This window comes from Mustela nigripes, chromosome 7, assembly GCF_022355385.1.
Source record: "Mustela nigripes isolate SB6536 chromosome 7, MUSNIG.SB6536, whole genome shotgun sequence".
NCBI lineage: Eukaryota > Metazoa > Chordata > Mammalia > Carnivora > Mustelidae > Mustela > Mustela nigripes.
The window spans coordinates 122,846,987-122,869,719 of record NC_081563.1 but is presented as its reverse complement, the minus strand read 5'-3'; the positions used below and the strand labels follow the sequence as shown (position 1 = coordinate 122,869,719).

At 43.3% G+C, this 22,733-nt stretch overlaps 1 long non-coding RNA gene across 2 annotated transcripts in view; it reads right to left on the bottom strand.

Annotated features, from left to right (window-relative positions):
• Window positions 1-3,460: 3,460 nt before the first annotated feature.
• The window catches only part of LOC132022758 (uncharacterized), a 103,112-nt gene continuing 83,839 nt past the window's right edge, over window positions 3,461-22,733 (bottom strand). For both annotated transcript variants that reach the window (XR_009405697.1, XR_009405698.1), the window contains exon 5: window positions 3,461-5,103. This is a non-coding gene — a long non-coding RNA (uncharacterized LOC132022758). The remainder of the gene's footprint in view (window positions 5,104-22,733) is intronic.

Genomic DNA, 22,733 nt, shown 5'->3' with positions numbered 1-22,733 from the left:
AGACAAGAGGGATAAGGACCCAGCTGAGCTGCACATCAGCAAAGGAGAGACTTGATGGTTCTCCAGCTTCCAGCTAAGACAACACACTTGGCTAAAAAGAGTATTTGTCGAGCCCGGCGTCCTGGGTGAGGCACAGATGTTAGCAGGGGTGATTCGTTCCTCAGGAGAAGGACATCCTTTCCACAGAATTTCAGCCCAGTTGGAGCTAGACAGAGCAAAAGAATTTTAGAATTTAAAATTCTGGTTGTGAAAGAGAGGCACAGCCGGATTTCGTCATTTTTCCACTGTCCGTCCTGGGCAGGAAATGAGAGTCAGGATCCACTCCTGGAGTTCCTTCTGCTTTATTGTGCCGGCTGCTGGACATTTTCAAGTTTCTCTCTGTTCTCGAGGGAAAGGACTTGGTCTGACCGTCAGCCAAGTCATTCATTTTTTAAAGACCATGTCTTTGAAGGAGCAATCCCATGCATCGAATTTATCTTAATAAAATAATTCAGGGTGTGCCCCAAGTCGCATGCACTTACATGGAGAAATTTTTATAAGACATTATTACAATTTAAAAAGAAATTTGCAAGATAACATATACACAATAGGATTCTACTTTTTGTGAAAAACATACAGAGTTTTGATCAACATAGTGGTGAGAGATCATATTGTCACAAGGGAAATTATAAAATATTTAGAACTGAGAAGCAATGAAAATACTGCACACCAATCTTGTTGGCTAGAGCTAAGGCAGGACATCAAAGAAACTGTGTAGGCTTAATACATTATCAAAGAAAGATATGTGGTTTAGGGGCACCTGGGTGGTTCAGTCAATTAAGCGTCTGCCTTGGGCTCAAGTCATGATCCCAGGATCCTGGAATGGAGCCCCACATTGGGATCCCTGCTCAGCACGGAGTCGGCCTCTTCCTCTCCCTCTACCCCTTGCCACTCCCCACCCCCTCTTGGGCACGCTCTCTAATAATTAAATAAAATCTTAACCAAAAAAAACCTGTGGTTCAGACTAGTAAATATACCTCAATATCTATCTTTCTTCTTTCCTATAGTAATTAAACCTCTGATTTCTAGGCAGGCACATAGCTTCAGAATACAGGCCATACAGGCCATACAGACCCTATTTCCCAGCCTGCCTCACAGTCAGAATGATCAGGATTGAAGTTCTGGTCAAAGGATTGTGAAAAGAGGTAATACATACAGTTTTCTGATCGTGTCCCCCAGCCTGACTCCTTGATGCTTCTCACCTTCCTGCTGACCAAAATATATACATGGCAGCAGTGGGTTTGCTGTGATGTAATAAATAACTTGCCTGGCTCTGTCTAAGCACAGAGCTTCCAAAACCCTGGGGATGTCCCAAGCGATAGAGAGCGGCTCTTTTTTTTTTTTTTTTTTTTTAAGATTTTATTTTATTTATTTACTTGAGAGAGAATTTATTGAGAGAGAGCATGAGAGAAGAAAAGGTCAGAGGGAGAAGCAGAATCCCCCAAGGAGCTGGGAGCCCGATGCGGGACTCGATCCTGGAAGTCCGGGATCAGGACCTGAGCTGAAGGCAGTCACTCAATGGACTGAGCCACCCAGGCGCCCCAGAGAGCTGCTCTTTGATGCAAGATAAGTGAAGCTAGGTAAGCCCTAGATCATTCAGGATAGGGGGGGGGGGGGGGGGAGAGACCTAGTCACTAGAGCTGAGACTTTCAGCCACTTACCCTCTGGGGAAGGGAAGGGAGATCTGGATATTGAGTTTAATCCTGTGGCCAATAACTCAATCAATGGTGCTTACGTAAATTAAACCCAATTAAATACCCTGGACTCTAAGCCCAGAGGAGCCTCCTCATGGCGTCCACCATGATGTGGGGAGTGGTAGTACACCCTGACTCCACAGGGAAAGGGCCTGGAAGCCCTGCATTCAGGATCCTCCTACTTCCTCCTGTGTGTTCCCTTCAGGAGAAAAGTGCCATCATAAGTATTTCACTTTGAGAGCTTTGAGTTCTGTGGATCATGAGAGCCAATTATCCCACCCACAAGGTGTTATAGGAACCTCCTGGATTGGTAAGCAATTGGTCAGAAACTCGGGATGGCCTGGGAACACCACCTGCCTAAAGTGGGGGTGGTCTTGGGGAAGAATGAGCTCTTAAGTTAGGAGCTCTGATGCTGACTTGGGCTGGTAAGCATCAGAATGGAACTGAGATACATCCAGTTGTCATGGAAATACAGTAGTGCAAACAACCCTACCAGTTTTCCTGGGACATGGGACCTTCAGTGCCACCAGAAAGTCCCAAGCAAACCAGGACAAGATCCCTCTCTGTTGTGTAGCTTCTGTAGTGACAGGGGACAAGGACGATGCCCTAAGGGTTGGTGAAGGAAAAGACAGGAAAATCTTGAGTACCTAAGGATTTCATGGAGCAGAACCTCCTCCGCATAGGGCTGGACCGCCACCTCTAGTGTTTTCTATGAGAAATAAACATTTATCTTGTGAAAGCCATGACTTCTGTTAAACAGAGATCCACCTAATTTGGATACCTGAAAGTAGAGGGCTGAATGTATCAGGAGCAAACATCTACGTGGCTTTAGACTACTGGCTGGGCGATAGGAATGGCTGACTCAGATAGCACAGGTTAGAAAATTAGTAATTCTTGTTATGCAGTGATTATATACTTGGAAGAATAGTAATGCTCTACTTTGCAAGACAGGCCATGTGTTCACTGAGCCTGTAGCACTAGGGGAAATACATACGTAATATAGAAAGAATCTTGGTCTGTGTTTCTGCTTCTTGTGGATTTCAGCGAAATCCTAATGAATGGATAGAAATCCAAGATAAAGCTAGCCAGTGTGTTACAAAAATGGAAGGAAATGCAGCCCTGAAGCCCTCTCTGCCTGTGGTTTACAATCTAACTTGACCAGGAGTCTGGCCATTTGGGACTTTTCAGGATGGAAAAGGTCAATTTCTTTTATACCTCCACAATAAAGCTATTAAGGATGAGAGCTCTGTGTACTACCAGACTTAGCAGGAAATAATATCATGGTCCCAAAGTTTTATCAACACCTTCTTTTAAAAAGATGTTAATGGAGATGTCTTTTCCACCCAAGTCTCTGTGTTAGATGCACCTGTTAGTGCCCACTCCATTGAGGGGATAGAGCAATAAGCAAGGCACCTTTAAAAGAAAAATTTAAAAAGTAACACAAGAATTTTCAGGTTTTGAAATCAAAAGCTTTTGCACAGCAAAGGAAACAGTCAACAAAACAAAGAGGCAACCCACGGAATGGGAGAAGATATTTGCAAATGACAGTACAGACAAAAGGTTGATATCCAGGATATATAACTCAACACATACAAAACAGACAATCATATCAAAAAGTGGTCAGAAGATATGAACAGACACTTCTCCAATTGAAGACATACAAATGGCTATCAGACACATGAAAAAATGTTCATCATCACTAGCCATCAGGGAGATTCAAATTAAAACCACATTGAGATACCACCTTACACCACTTAGAATGAAAATCTACTTCTAAACAAGAGAGCTGCATCAAAAATTAATGATGGACTACTAGATGTTGACAAATTGAATTTAAATAAATTCTTTTAAATACTAAAAATAAATAAACAAAAGAGTTGGTTGGGGATGTTTGCCAGGGAATCAACTTGACACATACTAGCCAGAAGTGAGCTCCAAGAGCTTTCTCATCCTCCAGGAGAATGTGTTCTGCAAGGCCCACCTTGGATGTGGCCAAGAAGGATAAAGGACAGAGAAGAACATCCAAAAAGGTAACACCAGGAGACATTGAGGATGAAGAAATGAAGAGTTCCTCCAAGAGTGAGAATCAGGGGCTGCCGGATAGGGGGTGGGGTATAGTCATGGTCACGGAGCAGCAGCCATTGGGTGTCTGACCTTCTCCTCTATCCAAATGGGATTTTTTTTGTTTTGTTTTCCTCATCCTACTTCATCGTGGTATATTGCCTATGTGAAAGGTTGATAATGGACCTTCCTTTACAGAAGTTTTATTTAAATTTAACTTAGTTAACATATCGTGTATTATTAGTTTCAGAGGTAGAATTTAGTGATTCTTCAGTTGCACATAACACCCAGTGCTCATTCCATCACGTGCCCTCCTTAATGCCCATCACCCAGTCACCCCATCCCCCCATCTCTCGTCCAGCAACCCTCAGTTTGTTCCTTAGGGCTAAGAGTCTCTTATGGTTTGCATCCTTCTCTGTTTTCACCTTATCTTATTTTTCCTTTCCTTCCCCTCTGTTTATCTGTTTTGTTTCTTAAATTCCACACAGGAATAAAACCATATGGTATTTGTCTTTCTCTGACTGAGTTACTTAGCTTTGCATAATGCCCTCTATCTCCATTTACATCGTTGCAAATGGCAAGAGTTCATCCTTTTGATGGCTGAGTAATATTCCATTGTGTGTGTGTGTGTGTGTGTTTGTGTGTGTGTGTGTGTGTGTGTGTGTGTACACACCACATCTTCTTTATCCATTCATCTCTCAATGGGTATCTGGGATTTTTCTAAAGTTTGGCTGTAGTGGACATTGCTGCTATAAACACTGGGGTGCATGTGCCCCTTCGAATCACTATTTTTGTGTCCTTTGAATAATACCTAGCGGTGCAATGTACTTTTTAAGTCCCTGCCCGAGCATGAACCACATCTAGACCCAACAGAGAGGACAGTGCATTACCCAGCAATTCTGAACTCTGAGTTGGATTCAGTAACGACAATGGGCAGTAGCATTGTCCCCTCTGGTGTTGGGATGGTTGGGAAGATGGGTACATGCAGATGCTCGGGTAACAAAGGCTGGACTGTGGCAGCAGTTGCCAGTTGTTCCCATATGCATTATCCTTTTCACCATAGTAATAAATCCCATAATTTTTAGCTGGACATAGGTCTTCTCAAAATAAACATCAAATTTTCCAGTCTCTCTTGTGCAGCCATAACTCTGAGTTCTTGACAATGGGGTATGAAGAGAAGTGATGTCTGTAACTTCCAGGTCATTTCTTCAAGGGGAAAAATCCTTTTTTATCCTCTTCGTCCTTCTTTCTGGCTGGAACACAGACATAGAGATGAATTCTCTTGCATCAGACAGACACGAGCAATGCCCTAAAACAACAAAATAGAATGCTCTTGAGTCCCAGAGGCTTTTGCAAAGCACAGTTACCATGCCAGCCCTGAATTTCCTACCTTCTAAATTTTCATGTGTGAGAAAAATTAACTATCATTTTATTTAAGCTACTGTTATTTTGGGTCTCTGCTCTTTGCAGCTAATGCTATAATGCTCTAGTATATGTAATATGGAGAATAAATGAATTATGCATTCACTTTTAAAGCCAGAAGGAAAACTTTTTTAAAAAGCAGAACAGAAGAAAATAAAAATAAAAGCAAAAATTAATGATATAGAAAAAAAAAGTTTTGACAAAAAGTTTTTGACAATCTTGACAGAAAGTTTTGACAAAGAACAAACTGGTTCTCTGAAAATACTAATTACGTAGGCAAACTTATTAAAAGATTAATCAAAAAAGAGATAAGGCATAAATAATATTCTCATTTGATCATAATTAAAACACAGAAAAGGTTTGTTTTTTAATCATGAGATTGTTATAAGCAACTATATGTTGACATAAGACATAAATACAATGAGAAATTTTCTATAAAAATAAAAAACATCAAGATTGACACACAAAAAAATGGAAAACCTGGATTATATCAATAACTATTTTTAAAATGGAATCATTTGTCAAAATTCTTCTACATCCCAAAAGAAATACCAGGCCCAGACAGTTTTATAATTGAATTTTACCAGCATTCATGGAACAAAATATTTCTGTATTATACAAACTCTTTTAGGGAAGAGAAAAGAAGGGTACTAGCCAATTTTATGAAGTTAGATTAGCCTTGATTCTAAAACCAGATATGGATAATTAATTAGTCAGCTTTACTAATGCAGAGAAAATCCAAAACTCTCTGTGACTTATAAAGAAAAAGATTTATTCTGAATTCATATTGCATGTGACCTCTAGGTCAGCTGAGCCATGCCCTAGTCTGCATCTCTGTTCCACGTGTTTTCACGTTCAGGGGCACAGGCTGAAGGCATGTCCCCTGCAAGAAAAAGGCTCATTTTGCAGGGAAGTTCCAGCTACAAGGGTGCAACACATTCACACTGAAAACATGTAATCCTCTTACAGGGTAGGTAGAGTCCAAGCATGGTTAACAAGAACACAATCCTCCACAGATAGCATGGGCAAATTATAGACCAATTTCCCTTTATAAATATTAACCTGAATGTCTTAAACAAAAGTCAATCGAATCTAATTTTTTAAAAAATTACAAAACATGCTCAAATAGAACTTATGCCAAGTTGTTTATGCAAGAGTGGTTATGGGGCCCCTGGGTGGCTCAGTGAGTTAAAGTCTCTGCCTTTGGCTCAGGCCATGATCCCAGGGTCTTGGGATCGAGCCCCACATTGGGCTCTCTGCTTGGTAGGGAACTTGCTTCCTCCTCTCTGTCTGCCACTCTGTCTACTTGTAATTTCTCTCTGTCAAATGAATAAATAAAAATCTTTTAAAAAAAAAATAGAGTGGTTAAAAGTCAGAAAACTTGATGAAGTGATGCACCACATTGGTATGTTAGGAGATAAAACTATATTATTATCTCAATAGTTGCAGAAAAAGTATTCAATAAAACTCAACATTCGCACAGTTTAAGCAAATGAGAAATAGGGTTTTTTTAAACCTAAATATATACCTAAAATAATGATAATAAAAGCCATAATAAACATAATACTTCATGGTTAAATGTCAAGGAAATTTCCATTAAAATTAGCAACAACATGCAAATGCCTGGTATTTCCCCTTCTGTTCTTCTGAAGGTTTTTGTCACTTCAGTAGGCAAGTAAACAGCAGTATGTGGCACAAGGTTTGGAAAGCAAAAGTTGTCATTATTGTCATGCTTTGCCTACAATTTGATTGCTGCTCTGAAAATCCCAGAAAATCTAAAAACTACTAAAACTAATGAGATATTTGAGTTCAGTGGCTTCATTTAAATTCAAAATTTTTTCCACTGGATATTTTGTCCTGCTTTGTCAAAGACTATTTAACCATAGAGTTGCGGGTCCGTATCTGGGCTTTCTACCCTGTTCCACTGGTCTATATGTCTGTTCTTCTGCTATCCTGGTGATCACAGCTTTGCAGTAAAGCTTGAAATCGGGTAACATGATACCCCTAGTTTTGTTTTTCTTTTTCAACATTTCCTTAGCAATTCAGTGTCCCTTCTCATTCCATACAAATTTTAGGATTTTTTTGTCCCAGCTCTTTGAAAAATGCCAGTGGAATTTTGATCAGGACAGCATTGAAAGTATAGATGGCTCTAGGCAGTATAGACATTTTAACAATGTTTATTCTTCTGATCCATGAGCATGGAATGCTTTTCCATCTTTTTGTGTCTTCTTCAAGTTCTTTCATGAGTGTTCTGTAGTTCCTCGAGTACAGATCCTTTACCTCTTTGTTTAGGTTTATTCCCAGGAATCTTATGGTTCTTGGTGCTATAGTAAATGGAATCAATTCTCTAATTCCCCTTTCTATATTTTCCATGTTCGTGTATAAGAAAGCAACTGATTTCTGGACCATAAGGAATATCATGGAGGACATTAGGAGATGGAGAGAAGTGAATTGGGGGAAATCGGGAGGGGGAAATGAACCATGAGAGATGGTGGAGTCTGAGAAACAATCTGAGGGTTTGGGGGTGGTGAGCCTGGTGGTGGGTATTAAGGAGGGCACAGATTGCATGGAGCACTGGGTGTGGTGCATGAACAATGAATCTTGGAACCCTGAAAAAATAAAAGAAATTCAAAATTTTTAAAATCCCAAGTTATTTTTATACACTAAATACAGCCAAATTAGAAAATGTATATAGAATTTAAAAAAAAAAATAGTCGTCATGTGAGTCAAAAATCATAAGGTAACTGGGAGTAACTGTAAACCAAGAAGTGGGAAACTTTATGAAGAAAATTACAAAACCTATTACAACCCATTGTGAAGGTCTGACTAAATGGCAGGTTCTATTATGAATAGGAAGGAAGACATACCGTAAGGATGCCAGTTCTCCACAAACTAATTCATAAATTCCAAACGGTTCTAATCAAAATCCAAGTAGAGCTTTTCATGGAACTTCTGCTAATTCCAAAATTCACATGTTAAGAACAGTTAGCTAAGACTAGCCAAGGCAATTCAGAGAAGGAAGAAGTGAGGGAAGTAGTTTATCTTAAAAGATAGGGAAAGATATGATGAACGGAGAGTAACTGGGGCAGTAAATTGTATTGGGGCAGGAATAAAACCTTAGTCCCCTGGAACAGAACAGAGAGAGAAAAGCAGACCTACCCATGTATGTGAACAAAGTATATGAGAACATTGCATATTGATACAGCCATTCGACAGTTTGGGAACAGTTTGACGTCTGCGTGCAGAAATAAAAATGAAAATTAAACCTTTGCATTTATGTCATGTATAATTTTTAAAAATTGCAAGTGGATCAAGGACCTAAATGTGAAAAAGTATTTTTAGAAGAAAGTGGACATTTTCTTTGTGAACTCATGGTTGGTAAGAATTTCTTAAATAAGAGATTAAAACGCATAAGCCATAAAGGAAAGATTGACAAATTAAAGTTAAAACCTTCTCTGTGAAAAAAAAAAGATACTATAAACAAAAATGAAGAGACTAGACAAAGTGAGATCAGCTGTTTATGATGCATACGGCCAGCCAAGAATTAATACCAAGACTATGTAAAGAACATCTACGAATCAATAGGAAAATACAGTGTTCAAGTAGATCCCTGAATCGTAAGTTACAATAGCAGGGGCGCCTGGGTGGCTCAGTTGGTTAAGCATCTGCCTTAGGCTCAGGCCATGATCCTGGGGTCCTGAGACTGAGTTCCTCATCGGGTCCCTGCTCAGTGGGGAGCCTGCTTTTCCCTCTGCCTCTGCTGCTCCGCCTGCCTGTGTGCCCACTCTCACACTCTCTCTCCCAAATGAATAAATAAAATCTTTAAAAAAAAGAAAAATTACAATAGCAGGTGCCCAAAATAGCAAGAGCTAATTTTTTACCAAGCTCTTTCTTACTCCACCACCTCTACACTCCAAAACAATGAATTTCAGTTTGCTAGGAGCTGATAAATGCCCACATCAATCAGAAGTGGACAGAGGTTAGTGATAAGATTTGAAATGGAGTGATTTGGTGTTGCTGGAGGACAGGGTGAGATAGAACAACCAGATACAGAAAATGAGAAAACAGTGAGGAAGGTATGGTTAAAATAAATAAACAAACAAGTAAGCTCGAGCCCCAGGGAAAAATGAGGAAGTAAGCTTACTGACAGAGTGAATAAAGATCAATAAGTTTATCAGGGGTATCTGCCCAAATGCAGGATGGGGAAACTGTCTTAGCTGCACTGCTATAGAAGAAATTCTAGAATTGGAGTCAACGGTGAAGTCAGTATGAACCAACAGTGGGATATCACTATCGTACAGGCTAAAGCCACTTAGCCATATTATTAGGAGTAGCATGTTCACAGGAAAGGAGGTTAGACCTATTATCTTAAACTCGTTAATCAGACCACACTTGGAAAAGGTACTCTATTTCAGGCCTCCCACAATGGCAAGAACACCTAGGAAAATTTACTTTCCCATTAACAAAAAGTTAAAAGCTATTCCCATTGAGTGAATATGTACTGTAAACCCACTCTTTGTTCATCAGAGTACTAGGTGCAGGGTTTACAATAATGATCAAGACATGCAGGGGCACCTGGGTGGCTCAGTGGGATAAAGCCTCTGCCTTCAGCTTGGGTCATGATCCCACGGTCCTGGGATCGAGCCCTGCATCGGGCTGTCTGCTCTTTGGGGAGCCTGCTTCCTCCAATCTCTCTCTCTGCCTACTTGTGATTTCTGTCTGTCAAATAAATAAATAAAAATCTTTTTAAAATTTTTTTTAAAAAAGACATGCAGAGTCTCCACTCTTACTGACTGGGTGTGAAAGAAAGGTGCAAATGGGAGAAAGTTAAACAATGCCTCATTAGAATGTATCCCATTTTTAATTCATAAGGTGCTGACGGAGCAGGAGAGGCATTGTATCAGTCAGCTTAGGCTATATTTTGCTGTAGTAACAAACAATCCCTAGGTGCCAACTGCTTATAACTGTAAAGGTTTACTTCACACTCTCATTGATGTCCATTGTGGGCTAACAGTGGCTCTCTGTTCTACCTGCCCTTTATTCTAGGACCCAGAATGGAAGATCAGTCTCTCTGCCAATCACATTATCAGAGGGAAAAGCACAGTAGCAAAACCATGCAGTGGCTCTTAAAGCTTCTAATCAGAAGTGGCATATATTCTATCCCATTTCATTGGACAAAACAGGTCATAGGGCCAGCCCTGGTGACTGGTGGAAACTAACATCCTCCTCCCAGAATGGGTCTAATTCGGAAAAGCCCAGAAAGAAGCGGCCAGAAAATATTTTGAAAAAATAAAAATATAAGAAAGAAATATATAAGAATATACTTAGGAAAGATATAAGAATATATACAGATAAGAAAAAGTGGATGCATATTACGGACATTGGGGAGGGTATGTGCTATGGTGAGTGTGGTGAAGTGTGTAAGCCTGATGATTCACAGACCTGTACCCCTAACAATACATTATATGTTAATAAAAAAATAAAAATTTAAAAATAAAAATTAAGGGGCGCCTAGGTGGCTCAGTGGGTTGGGGCCTCTGCCTTCAGCTCGGGTCATGATCCCAGGGTCCTGGGATCAAGCCCCGCATCGGGCTTTCTGCTCAGTGGGGAGCCTGCTTCCTCCTCTCTCTCTGCCTGCTTCTCTGCCTACTTGTGATCTCCATCTGTCAAATAAATAAATAAAATCTTTAAAAAGTAAAAATAAAATAAAAATTTTTAAAAATTGATGCATAAATTTAGCAAGAGATGCTAATTGTTCATGGCAGCGATATTCATAACAAACAAAAACTGGACATAATTCAAATGCCCACAAAGAGTAGACTAGATCCAACAATGGTGGCATATTCATACAATGGGTCATATAAAGGAGTAACACAGAGAAAAAAAACAAAAGAATGAGCTACCATCCCATTCAACAACATAGATGAGCACAGGAGCCACCTACAAGACGGAATGCTTCATCTACCTTCATCCACCTACAAGAAGCATGCTTCCATTTATATGAAGTTCAAAATAAAGCAATATTCATCCATGGTGATCAAAGTCAGAATGGCAGGTGCTTTTGAAAAATAGCTTCTAAAGGAAACATATGGGGGCCTTTGAGGTGCTGCGGATATATTACCACTTTACCTGAACGGCTATATTCTTAAAATGGGTCCACTTAAGTATATGCAAGTTTTCTTACTAAAAAAAGAAAAAGTGTTTGCCATAGACCTCTAACCTGAAGAGAGAGGGTCCTCTCGGTAAAGGCTTGCCAGAGGAAATTATTATAAACTCAGACCTGAAAAAGGGAGCAGAAGCTATCTGGAAGGGACACATCTTTGTGCATGATGGCATGATCAAGATGCTAAAATACTTGCTAAATGGCCACCATGTTTGCTGCTGGAAGGAGCACTGAGAAGTGTGACTGGAGAGGACCCACACTGCAAACACTGAGAGCCAGTTTAGGTTTTCAGTATTTAATGTGAAAACCACAGGAATCCACCGACTGGTTTTTTAAAATAAAGATTTTATTTATTTATTTATTTGTTTGTTTGTTTATAATAAAGAGAGAGAGCACAAGCAGGGGGAAAGGGAGGGGCAAAAGGAGAAGCAGACTCCCTGCTGAGCAGGGAGCCGGATGCAGGTCTCGATCCCAAGACCCTGAAATCATGACCTGAGCCGAAGGCAGCCACTCAGCTGACTGAGCCACCCACATGCCCCTCACTGACTGATTTTAAACAGGGAAATGGTATATTCCTGTTTCCTTTTGGAAGAATCGCTCTGCCTATAGTAAAAAGGAAGCTGGGAGGCCAGTTAGGAGACGGCCGTATTTGTCTAAGCCAGAGAAGCGGGAAGTCCAAAACCAAGGGACTGATAATAAAGGCCAGATGGCTTTTGTCTTATTTTCTACACGAATGCACTATGGAGGTGAAGTTAAGAAACCAGACTCAAGAGATATGTAGGAGGAAGAATTGAATGCCCTGCAAAATGTCATTTGATAAACTGCTCAAGAAACCAGGGTTTATTCATTCTAAAGGGGCAACGTGCCAGCCCAAATACCAAGGGTTTCTATGTGGAAGAAGCAGGTGCACTTAGGAGAACCCAGAGTCCCGGGGCAAAGTCACAAGGAAGTGCTTTATCCTATATGTCCTCTCCAGTCAGAGGACACACCATCACCATACACCGCGCTAGGGGACACCAAGCAAGGCTGGATGATGACCTCGCAGAGATTCTGTGGAGAGGAGCCAAGCGAAGTTCAGACCAGCTGAAGGTCTCTTGAAGCTAAAAGCCCCATGGACAACAGGCAGCTCATTTGTCTCCTCTGAGGCTGAATCTTTTAACACTTCGGGTCTGGTCTCTGATGATATTTGCCACAACTTACATACTGTGATCTGGGCTGTCTGCCCAAAATGTGCCCATCATCCCAACATGCCGTAATTCCTATATACCCTTGAACTTGTCAGAGTATATTTTAATTATCCTTTTCTGTGTTCATCAACCCCCATGAGACTGTAACTACACCATATGAGGCATGATGCCTGACTCATTTTTATCTCCAAGAGCCTATCACGTGGTCAGATGCTAACGGGTGGACGAGCAGACTTACCTATATCTTTAACTCGCATCATATTCCATGGTATGGATGTACTAACATAGAACTCTCTTCCATGATACAAATGGACCAGCATGGAACCCCAACAGCTCTGAAATCAAGTAGGCTGAGGGTCTGTAGCAGGAGGAGAGTACCAGGAGAACCTGCTGTAATTTATCATGTCTATTTCTTTTTGGTGGGAGGTGTCTATCCAGAAGGACCATCACTGGGGCGCCTGGGTGGCTCAGATGGTTAAGCATCTACCTTTGGCTCAGGTTATGATCTCAAGGTCCTGGGATCAAGCCCCGCATCGGGTTCTGTGCTCAGCACAAGTCTGCTTATCCCTCTCCATCAGCCCCTCCCATCCCCTGTTGTGTTCTCTTTCAGATAAATAAATAAAATCTTTTTTAAAAAAGACCATCATTTGCCTATTGAATGACTCCTAGAACTCAATGCACACTTAGGAACACAAACTGAGAATCTTCTTCTTCAAAAAATGTGAAGGAAGGGCGCCTGGGTGGCTCAGTGGGTTAAGCCGCTGCCTTCGGCTCAGGTCATGATCTCAGGGTCCTGGGATCGAGTCCCGCATCGGGCTCTCTGCTCAGCAGGAGCCTGCTTCCTCCTCTCTCTCTCTCTGCCTGCCTCTCTGCCTACTTGTGATCTCTCTCTGTAAAATAAATAAATAAAATCTTTAAAAAAAAAAATGTGAAGGAAGACTGAACTGTTTGTAGGAAACGTAGGTGTTTAAGATGCAACACCTCCGTGGGAAATGCGGGTCTCAGTTCTTCTGGCTGACGGTTCCTAATGGCAGCAATAAACCAAGGGGCCCCCATTGGCCAAACAGATGTTCTGAGTTGACAAGGAGGGGGAGACCAAACGCTGCCCCAGATGCTATCACTTCTGTGTTTGCTAATTGCTGAACCCTTTTGAAAGGCCTAAGCTGCAATAAATACATGATTTATCACCAAAGAAATAGATGCACGTACAACAGGATGATGTAGCCTGAAAAAAATCAGAAAGGGGATATTATCAATGTGCCAGTGAAGGTAGTTAGGAGTTCTGACTGCTTCACTAAAATTCTTCAAAGCAAGTTCAGAATGAACTGGAGTGGAAGGAGGGGGTGAGCAAAAACAGAGAGATGTAGTAATTAAAGTTAATTACTCTTGTTACTATGGTAGCAACCCAGAACAAGCAAAATTAGACACACGTTCAAGGTGAATCCCAAACAGGGCCATGTGGTTGCCTTCGCCAAGAAGCTAGGAGCAGACAGTTATTTAACAGGATTAAACTCCATTGTTAACCCAGTTTACCCCAAAGACCACCTTCTTCCATCAGTTCAGGGTTGCAAGAGCATGAGTGTTATCTGACTCCTAAGATCTCTTACCCATATCCTGAAAGAATGGCCAATTACCTGAGGTCTTGGTTGGAGTCCCCCAGAAGCTGACCCTGAGGTAAGGATTCAAGTGCAAGGAATGTGCTAGGGGCAGAGGCGCTAAGAAGGAAATCAGGACCGGGGGCTACTGGACAGTGTGTCTTAAGGCAAGTTTCCACTCTGGGCAACTGGATCACAGTCCCACCGGGGAGCTCCAGAAGCCCCTTTGGACAAGTGCAGATAACAGAGCTGTCCTGCCCAAGGAGCAAGGGGGCTGGGATATTCATCCAGCAACTCTGAGTCATGGGTGAGGGCTCTCCTAAGGGCTGCTAATTCCTTGGCACTTCCACACTACCTTCTAGCCGGTAAAGTGGGAGCAAGAGACGCGCATCATTTCCAGCTCAGCCCATGAACTCCTCACACGGACTATTCTCCGCACACTTTCTCTTCTCCAGGTGTCTCAAAGGAAAGTAATTCCCAGTGATCACAGAGGTCGTAAGTTGAAGAAGGAAGAACCTCAAGATGAAAGGAACCTGGGCTCCCCGAATTGTTTGTTAAAGAAGAACTCCCCGGGACGCCTGGGTGGCTCAGTTGGTTAAGCAGCTGCCTTCGGCTCAGGTCATGATCCCAGCGTCCTGGGATCGAGTCCCACATCGGGCTCCTTGCTCCGCGGGGAGCCTGCTTCTCCCTGACTCTGCCTTCCACTCTGTCTGCCTATGCTCGCTCTCTGACAAATAAATAAATAAAAATCAAAAAAAAAAAAAAAAAAAAAAAAAAAAAGAAGAACTCCCCACCCACTGGGAATGCCCATTCTGGTCTTTGTGACACCCAGAACTGAAACTAATTTCTGAGCCATGAGAGGTGTTTGGTGTGTTTGTTACAGCAGGTGGCATTACTTTAATTAATACATGATTCTTTTACTATTTGCCAGTCCAATGTACAAACATCTCACACTTGCTTTAACCTGCATTTCATTGATTTCTAGTGAGGTTATATATTATTTCATGTGTAATTCAAATGCTCTCCACTCCTCCACATTTGGAGGGTACAAAGGAGGTCACTGTAGCAGCAAACTCAGAATTCCACTGTCCTCCCCTATATGAAATCAGGCCCTTATCCCCACCCTTACACACACACACACACACACACACACACACACACAAACATACACACACAATGACATCCCTCTTGGACACTTCCCAAGGAGCATCTCACAAAAAGTCCCATGTCATCCTAGATCCCCACCTGCCCCTTCTGCCCCCTGGCTTTAGCCTAGACACTGACTTGAATGACGCTCAGGTCACATTTGCCTGCTGCAGACATGACCCCAGATTTCTCTGATGTTTCGGGTTTCATGGGTGCCCCTCCTTCAACCTGCCAGCAGGGACACTCTTTCTCTTTCTTTATTCCCTCCTCTTATTGGTATCCCACACCAGAGTCAGTTGGACTCTGAGGGGCTAGCATTCTTCTAAGTATGTTTTTTTTACACGCATAGCCTTCTCCTCTTCCAGAAAACATACATGCTCACAGTGTGATTGGGAGAGTGTTGGGACTGAGGTCCCCAGTTCCCTGTCCTATGGCAGAGACTACCACATTTGCTCTGTGCTTTCTCCTCCCATGATGAGTTCTCTCCCAGGAGACCAGATGTCCCTGCTGGGAAAATTCAGCTTCTGATGGTCCTGCCTCAGGATCATTCGATGCACTTGAACCCCAAATGTGAACCATGTTCACTTTCTTTTGCAGGAGACTCCTGAAATCTACCTCAGTGGAGATGAGTACAAGAGAGTGTAGAATGGTCTTGGATCCTTATTTCTGCAAGTCTATGATGTTTCAGCCTCAGCTCTGATAGAGCTGGGGCCACGGTTACTCCAAAATGCATGAGCAGAGGAGGTGGTTTCTCTGTGAATTGTTGCCCATCGCATAAGAGCAGTTTTCTTCAGGGTAGTTTTTCTGACCAGGCAGAAACCCTGACCTCCATCCTCCCACTCCAGCCTCCTTTTGGTCTCTAGGGAAGGAGGGTCTTCCCTCTCCAGGCATCAAGTCCAGCATCTGGCCATATGGTTGGCTCTGGCTTGTGCTTCTGGGCCCTGAAAACAAGGGAATCCCCAGAGCAATGCCTACAGCTTACCACCTGGAGGGGCTGGTCTTGGGCAAACAGAGGCCCATGGGCCCCCTGAACACACCCAACAGGAAGAGGAAATCCAAGTGGCTCAAGTCTACTTCTAAGACCGAGGTTGTTGATACCTCATTGCCATGCTCAGGAGGTCCCCAGAACCAAACATAAGGAATGCTGCCAGTGACCCCAGCTGAGGGAGAAGAGTCTATCAGTCAGGGTCTCCCCAGGACATGGACGCACCCCCAGACCATTCAAATGAAGACCTCAGTAAAGAGACCATTTACAGCAGCAGGGCTCAGAAACACCATCAGAAAAACCTGGAGGACTTATTAAAAACTAGGTTGCTGGCTTCCCCGATAGGGTGGGGCCTGAGAATTTGCTCTCCCCTCAAATTCCACAGGATGCTGATGCTGCCTGTCCGGGGACTACATTTTGGCAACCCCCGGTTCACAGAGCTCAGAATTCAGGGACTGTGGTCTCCCTACACGATGGAATATTATTCAGCAGTAAAAACAAACAGGGTGCTGACACATGCTACAATGTAGGTGAATACTGAAGACATTATGCAAAGGGAAAGAAACCGGACAGAAAAGGTCATATACCAGAAGATTCCTTTCATATCCAATGGAATATCCAAATGGGAAAATCTATAAGGACCGAAAGCAGACTCATGGTTACCAGGAGATGGGGAAATGCTGAATGGAATGGGGAGTGATTAATTCATGGGTATTCTTCTGGTGATGAGAAGGTTTTGAAACTAGAGAGAGGTGGTGTTTGCCCCACCTTGCGAATGCACTAAAGGCCACTGAATTGTATACTTCTAAATGGCTCATTATATGTTACGTGGCTTTCATGCCAACCAAAAGGGAGGGAGGGGGAAGAGGATGGAAAGACACCCAGCAACCAGCATCCCAGGAAGTCTCACTACCCAAGGCCTGAAGACAGAAGGGGAGGGTACAGGTATAGCAGCAGTAAAGCCCAGTAAGAAACAGAACCATGGAGGAGGGATGGCCCATGAGCCACAGACACGAAAGGGGCAGCTAACATCAAAGCCATGGCACCCACACACCAAGGGACCACAAAGACCCAGGTGTCTGCCTCACCTCCCTCTGATCTCGTCTCATTGGCCAAAGCCAAGCAGAAGCCGGAAAGTACAACCTACAGGTCACATAGCCTCACATGGCCCAGAGCAGGATTGAAATGTGTGCAAGGTGGACTGTGAGGGGGAGAGAAGGGGGGGGGTGAGACAAACACGGAATAACCAGCACATCCAGGCTGGCCGACAAGGTCTGACCAAATTGTGACCAGTTTCTTTCAAAGGTGGAACAAATCCCCCCCTTCCAAAGTTTGCAAAGGAAGAGGTTCTTGGAAGGAAACATTTCTTATAGCCAGCCGAGACAGAGTCCTAACAAGCTAGATGGTGGGAATTCTTAGAAGTTGACTTCTTAGCCACTGCAATGAAACAGAAAGAGCTTTAATTAAAAGCAGTTCTTCCCGGGCCACTGGCAGGCTTCAACCAGTCCTTTGGTCTCTGGCTGCCTCCCCGAGTCACAGAATGCCTTCCACTCATAGGGAAGCAAATCACGGCTCATGCCACCTGGTACCTGCAGACCTCTTCTTACCCACCCTCCTGCCTCCTTGGGGGAAGAAACAGAAATATCCGTGAGCAACTCAAGCTTGCACGCATCACCTTTATTCATCCCTAGATCCACTGATCATTTTCCCAGTGTCTGGACCTTCTCTGACTCCACCCAGGAGGCATCCTTAAAATCAGGCCCTTTCCATGTAGGCTTACAAAAGCCATGCCACTCAGGCCCAGGACCATCTGGGTCTGTCTGGTCCAGCCACCCTGAGTTTGTATGGCCTCCCGTGTTGTCAGAAGGGCAGGTGGAGATGCTACCAGCTGCCGTGGCGGCTGCCATGGCTGCTGTTAAAAGTGGCCTCCCTGAGTGCCAGCCACAGTTAGCTGGTCTGTCCCAACGAGGTCCCTGTCAAAAAGCGCTGCAGGGGGTGTTTTCGCAGACCATTGTTCCATACTGGTCCTGAGTTACCAAGAAAACAAGATAATCACTTTAAGCAAGGAAATGGGGGCTTTGGATGGAAAGTTCCAGAAGCTGGAACTTTGGAACAGCAAAGTCAGCCCCAAGGAAAAGGCCTGCCCCTCACCAAATGAAGTGGAACCGTGCACAGCCCAGAGTCAGAATCTGTCCCTTTCACTGGCTTTTCAATCCCAGGTTTACGAGATTTGATTTATTAAAGTTTTTAAACTTTAACCTCATAGATGAATTTCTCAGCCAACATTGATGAATTTCCCCCATCCGTCATCATGCTTTAATGGGTTGTGACTCTCACAAAGCACTCAGGCCTCCAATTTTGTCCAAAAATAAGTAGAAAGGAATGAAGAAATCCTCTGAATTTTATCTCAGAGACTCCACATACAACACACCCACCCAGCAACACAGACACAACCCACACCCCCTGAGACCCAGCCCCCTGGTGTGGTTGGTGGAGAGGAGGAAGACTATAGCAAAATTATAGAAATAGCCTCTCCCTGCTTGTGTCCCTTGAAAAAACTCTTATTTATCCTTCAAAACCCAATTCATAAGCTGCTTTTTCTTTGTGTTTTCCCCCAACCGTCTCATCCCCTCTGAGTCTATTCTTGTACTTTTATTCACATCTATTCCTTCTAAACTCCGCGGAGTCTCTGACTTTGTCATTCTGTACTCCCAGAACCTAGCACAGCACCTGGCACACAGTAGGTACTAAATAAATGCTTGTCAACTTCAACTGAATCAAGGGGCTTACTTAGGTTCTGGTTCTAGCTCTTTAACCTTCCATAGCTTCCTCTCCTGGCATCTCAGCTTCCTTGCGTAGAAGAAGCGATCAACCATTTCCTACCCGGCTATCTTCGTCATCTCTGGCTGTTATTACAAAATACCATAGGCTGGATGGTTTAACACACACTCTGCCTCACAGGTCTGGACACTGGGAAGTCCAAGATCAGTGTGCCAGCAGATTCAGCTCCTGGTAAGAGTTCTCCTGCTAGTTTGTAGATGGATGTCTTCTCATGGTGCGCTCACTTGGCCTCATCTCAGTGTGTAGACCGGGAGAGAGCAAGATCTGTCTTCCTCTTCTTTTAAGAGTACCAATTGCATCATGAGGGCTGCACCCTGATGACCTCAGCTAAATCCCAAAGGCCCCACTTCCAAATACCATAAAACTGGGAGTTAAGTCTTCACTACATGAATTTTGAGAGGACACAAACATTCAGGACCTAACACCTTCCTCCTCCCTAAGGCTGTTGTTAGGGTCAAAGAAGATGAATCAGAGTAAATGGGACTGAGAACCTTGGAACTCTGTTCAGGTGTGAAGGATGATGAGAGGATAATTGCAGAGCAATGCCAAGACCAACGTGCAGCCTGCTGTTTCATCACCTTGCCTCCCCCCTTGACCTCCAGGGCTGGAAATCAGTACCATCCATCAAGTCAGACTACGCCACTTCATCTGTCATAAAATACAATTCACAAAGTCAGGCGACCTTCATTTGATTGATGAAGAAAAGAGAACTTAATTTTTCTCGTAAAAAGTTTACAATGACTCATTCCCTAGGATTCCCTAGGTTGATGAACTGCTGATGGTAAAATTATTATTTTGCCATCAAATGTTCCATAGAACTCTTCTCCTAGAAAATGCTAACCTAACCAGGGGTGCATCACAAAACAATAAGACATGATAGATGGATTTGGGGTCCAAAAAGATTGGAAAACACTGCGTTAAACAAAGATCCATGATTTTCTTTCCTGCGGGACTTCTCAGAGCCTTTATGATTCAGATGAAGCATGGTTTCCTAAGAAATTGGTCAAGAATGTGGGGTTTGGGATCTTGGGGATGTCTATTTCTATCAATATGAGACAAGAGTAAGTACTGAATTGGGGAATGAGTGAGGAACGGGTCATGAAAATTAATTCTAATTATAGATTAGATGAGCCACTACTGTGTATGATGTTGGACATTCCACAGGCATCATCTTGTTCGGGATGAGTGTTCCCCCATGCACCCACCCCACTTCACCTCCTTTCTGCCATCCTGCATTGGCGTGACTTTGTCAATTACTTCCACGGCACGTGAAACCATTTTCTTCCTGCCTGCGATTATGAGAAAATTTCTTAAAGGGTAGCAGTAGTCATGCCAGAACAAACTGATGTAGTTATAAATTCAAAAAGAGAGAAGAGCTTGCACAGGGATCACTGAAGCATTTGCTTCCAACCATAACTGAAGCATCACACTTTTGCAACTTTTCAGCCTCTGTGGGCCTTTTGAAGGTGAGATAAATATATGGTATTTATCACCATGTATCATTCCATCAGGGAACCGAGATGAACATCGCTATTTTGCTGAATTGTCTATTGATATAATTTCATATGATTTTCTCATTGTTGGGTACAGACAAATGTATGTTTCTCAGTCTTATATGAAGTATGAACAAATGCACCTTTAGAAAACTTCGGTGGTTTTATCTGAGCTGAACATATAAGGAAACTAAAAACAGAGAGTTCACCACATCAATGCAGCTCCAAGACGAGCCCACTCTTCCCTGTGCCCAAGCTTCCAGCAGATTTCATCCCTGACTTAATAGAGATGCTGCAGTTACAGCTCTCCCTGACCCCCCTAAACTGAGACTTTGTGGTGGTGGACAGCTTACTCAGGGTCCCCAGGTCAACAGAGGGCAGAGCCTGAGTTCTTCTCTCTCTTTCTCAGGAACAAGGCAGACAAGCCATTATCAGAGCTTGATTGTAAAGTCAAGGGCAGCTTGGCTGTAATAGGATTGGCAGTGGAAACCCAGAACGTGGATCTCAGGCCAGCAATCTCCCAATGCCTTGTTGAAGGACTGCACTAAGGCTGAGCCCGCAGCTGGAGTCAAGGGGACAGAAGCAGGTGCCTGAAGGGCAAGGAACCAGAGGGGAACAAACAAATGATGCCTACTTGGACGGGCTAGGGTCCTCTGAACAATCTTCAAAATGTGACAATCCCTCCCTTACTCCAAATCCTGGCCTTTGTAGATGGACTTCTTTCTATAGGCCTCTACTGTGGCTGTAAGATATTTGAAGTGGCGGGGGGGTGAGAGAGGGCACGGATTGCATGGAGCACTGGGTGTGGTCAAAAAATAATGAATACTGTTTTTCTGAAAATAAATTAATTTATTAAAAAAAAAAAGATATCTGGATCAAGTTTGCGCACGAATTACTAGTCGTTACCTCTGAGTCTCTTCAGCTAGATAGGCAGACTTAGTCCAAATCATAAAATCAGAAGCTCTTTAAGCATTGGAATAGAGGATTGGACACTAAAAGAAGATGTCTTTGAATATGCTTATTATCTCCAATGCAGCAAAACGGATGGGCACACATTCCGCTCAAACGGCAGGGAAGGACGGTACCGAAGATTTCCAGGGAGCTGCGCTAAATGGGACTCAATGGTACGGTACCTATCGTGGCTATGTGACCGACTCGAGATGCGAAAAATGTCATTGATGTCACCTTTATTCAGGGTGCTATTATTGCCTTCATTTTGTGAGAAGAAAAGGCATTCATAGGCGTTTTCCTAAATTGGCCTCTGCCCCGGTCCCTGGTCCTATTTTTCCCATGAGTTTCTCAATTGTATAATGTATAATGTATAATTGTATAATTGTATAATGTCCTGCCAGGAGGGGGTTTGGAACCATGATTTTTGCAGCTGGAGACAAACCAGTGAAGCCTTCTTCATGAATGGAACCACCCCTAGCCCAGTCATCCACACCATAGACCTAGGTCATCCTACTACGCATCCTGCAATTCTCTTCCTCCCTCACCCCTGCATTACATCAGCGCTGTAATCTGACCTCTTTGGTATCTGTCGCCTCATCCCTAAGTTTCCACTTGTGCTGGTAAGCTGTTAGATCATATCTTGCTCAGGTTTTTTTCTCCAGGTCCCATATGGCCTCCTGGCTCCTCAAGCGGGTTTCTAAAAGGCCATCTGGGTGTCCTGCTTCATATCCCATTGCTCTCACACACACACCCTAGATGTCTGCTCTATGGAAGTTCTTTTAGCTCTGCTGTCTTACTACCCCTGCTCTTAGTACCTCTTCTGGAACCCCATGTTCCCCCAACCCCCCAGTTGTGGTCTCCTTAAAGATCGACCTCATTCTCATCTGGGAAGCCCTTCCCAGTCCTCCTCCTGCCTCAGAGCAAGTTAGGAACTCCCTAACCTAGATGCTCCAGTTAGAATCTCAGCCAGCTGTGTGACTTTGGGAACATCACCCGCCCTTTGTTGGCCCACAGATATAACAACGATTTCATGGAATTGTCCTAAGGAATTGTCCTAAGGGCACATCACAGACTGTGCCCTCAACAGGTTTTCAGTGAGGGGAGTGGAGAAAGGAGGGAGCTAACTGGATCCTTTTCCTCCTTTGATGATGGAGAG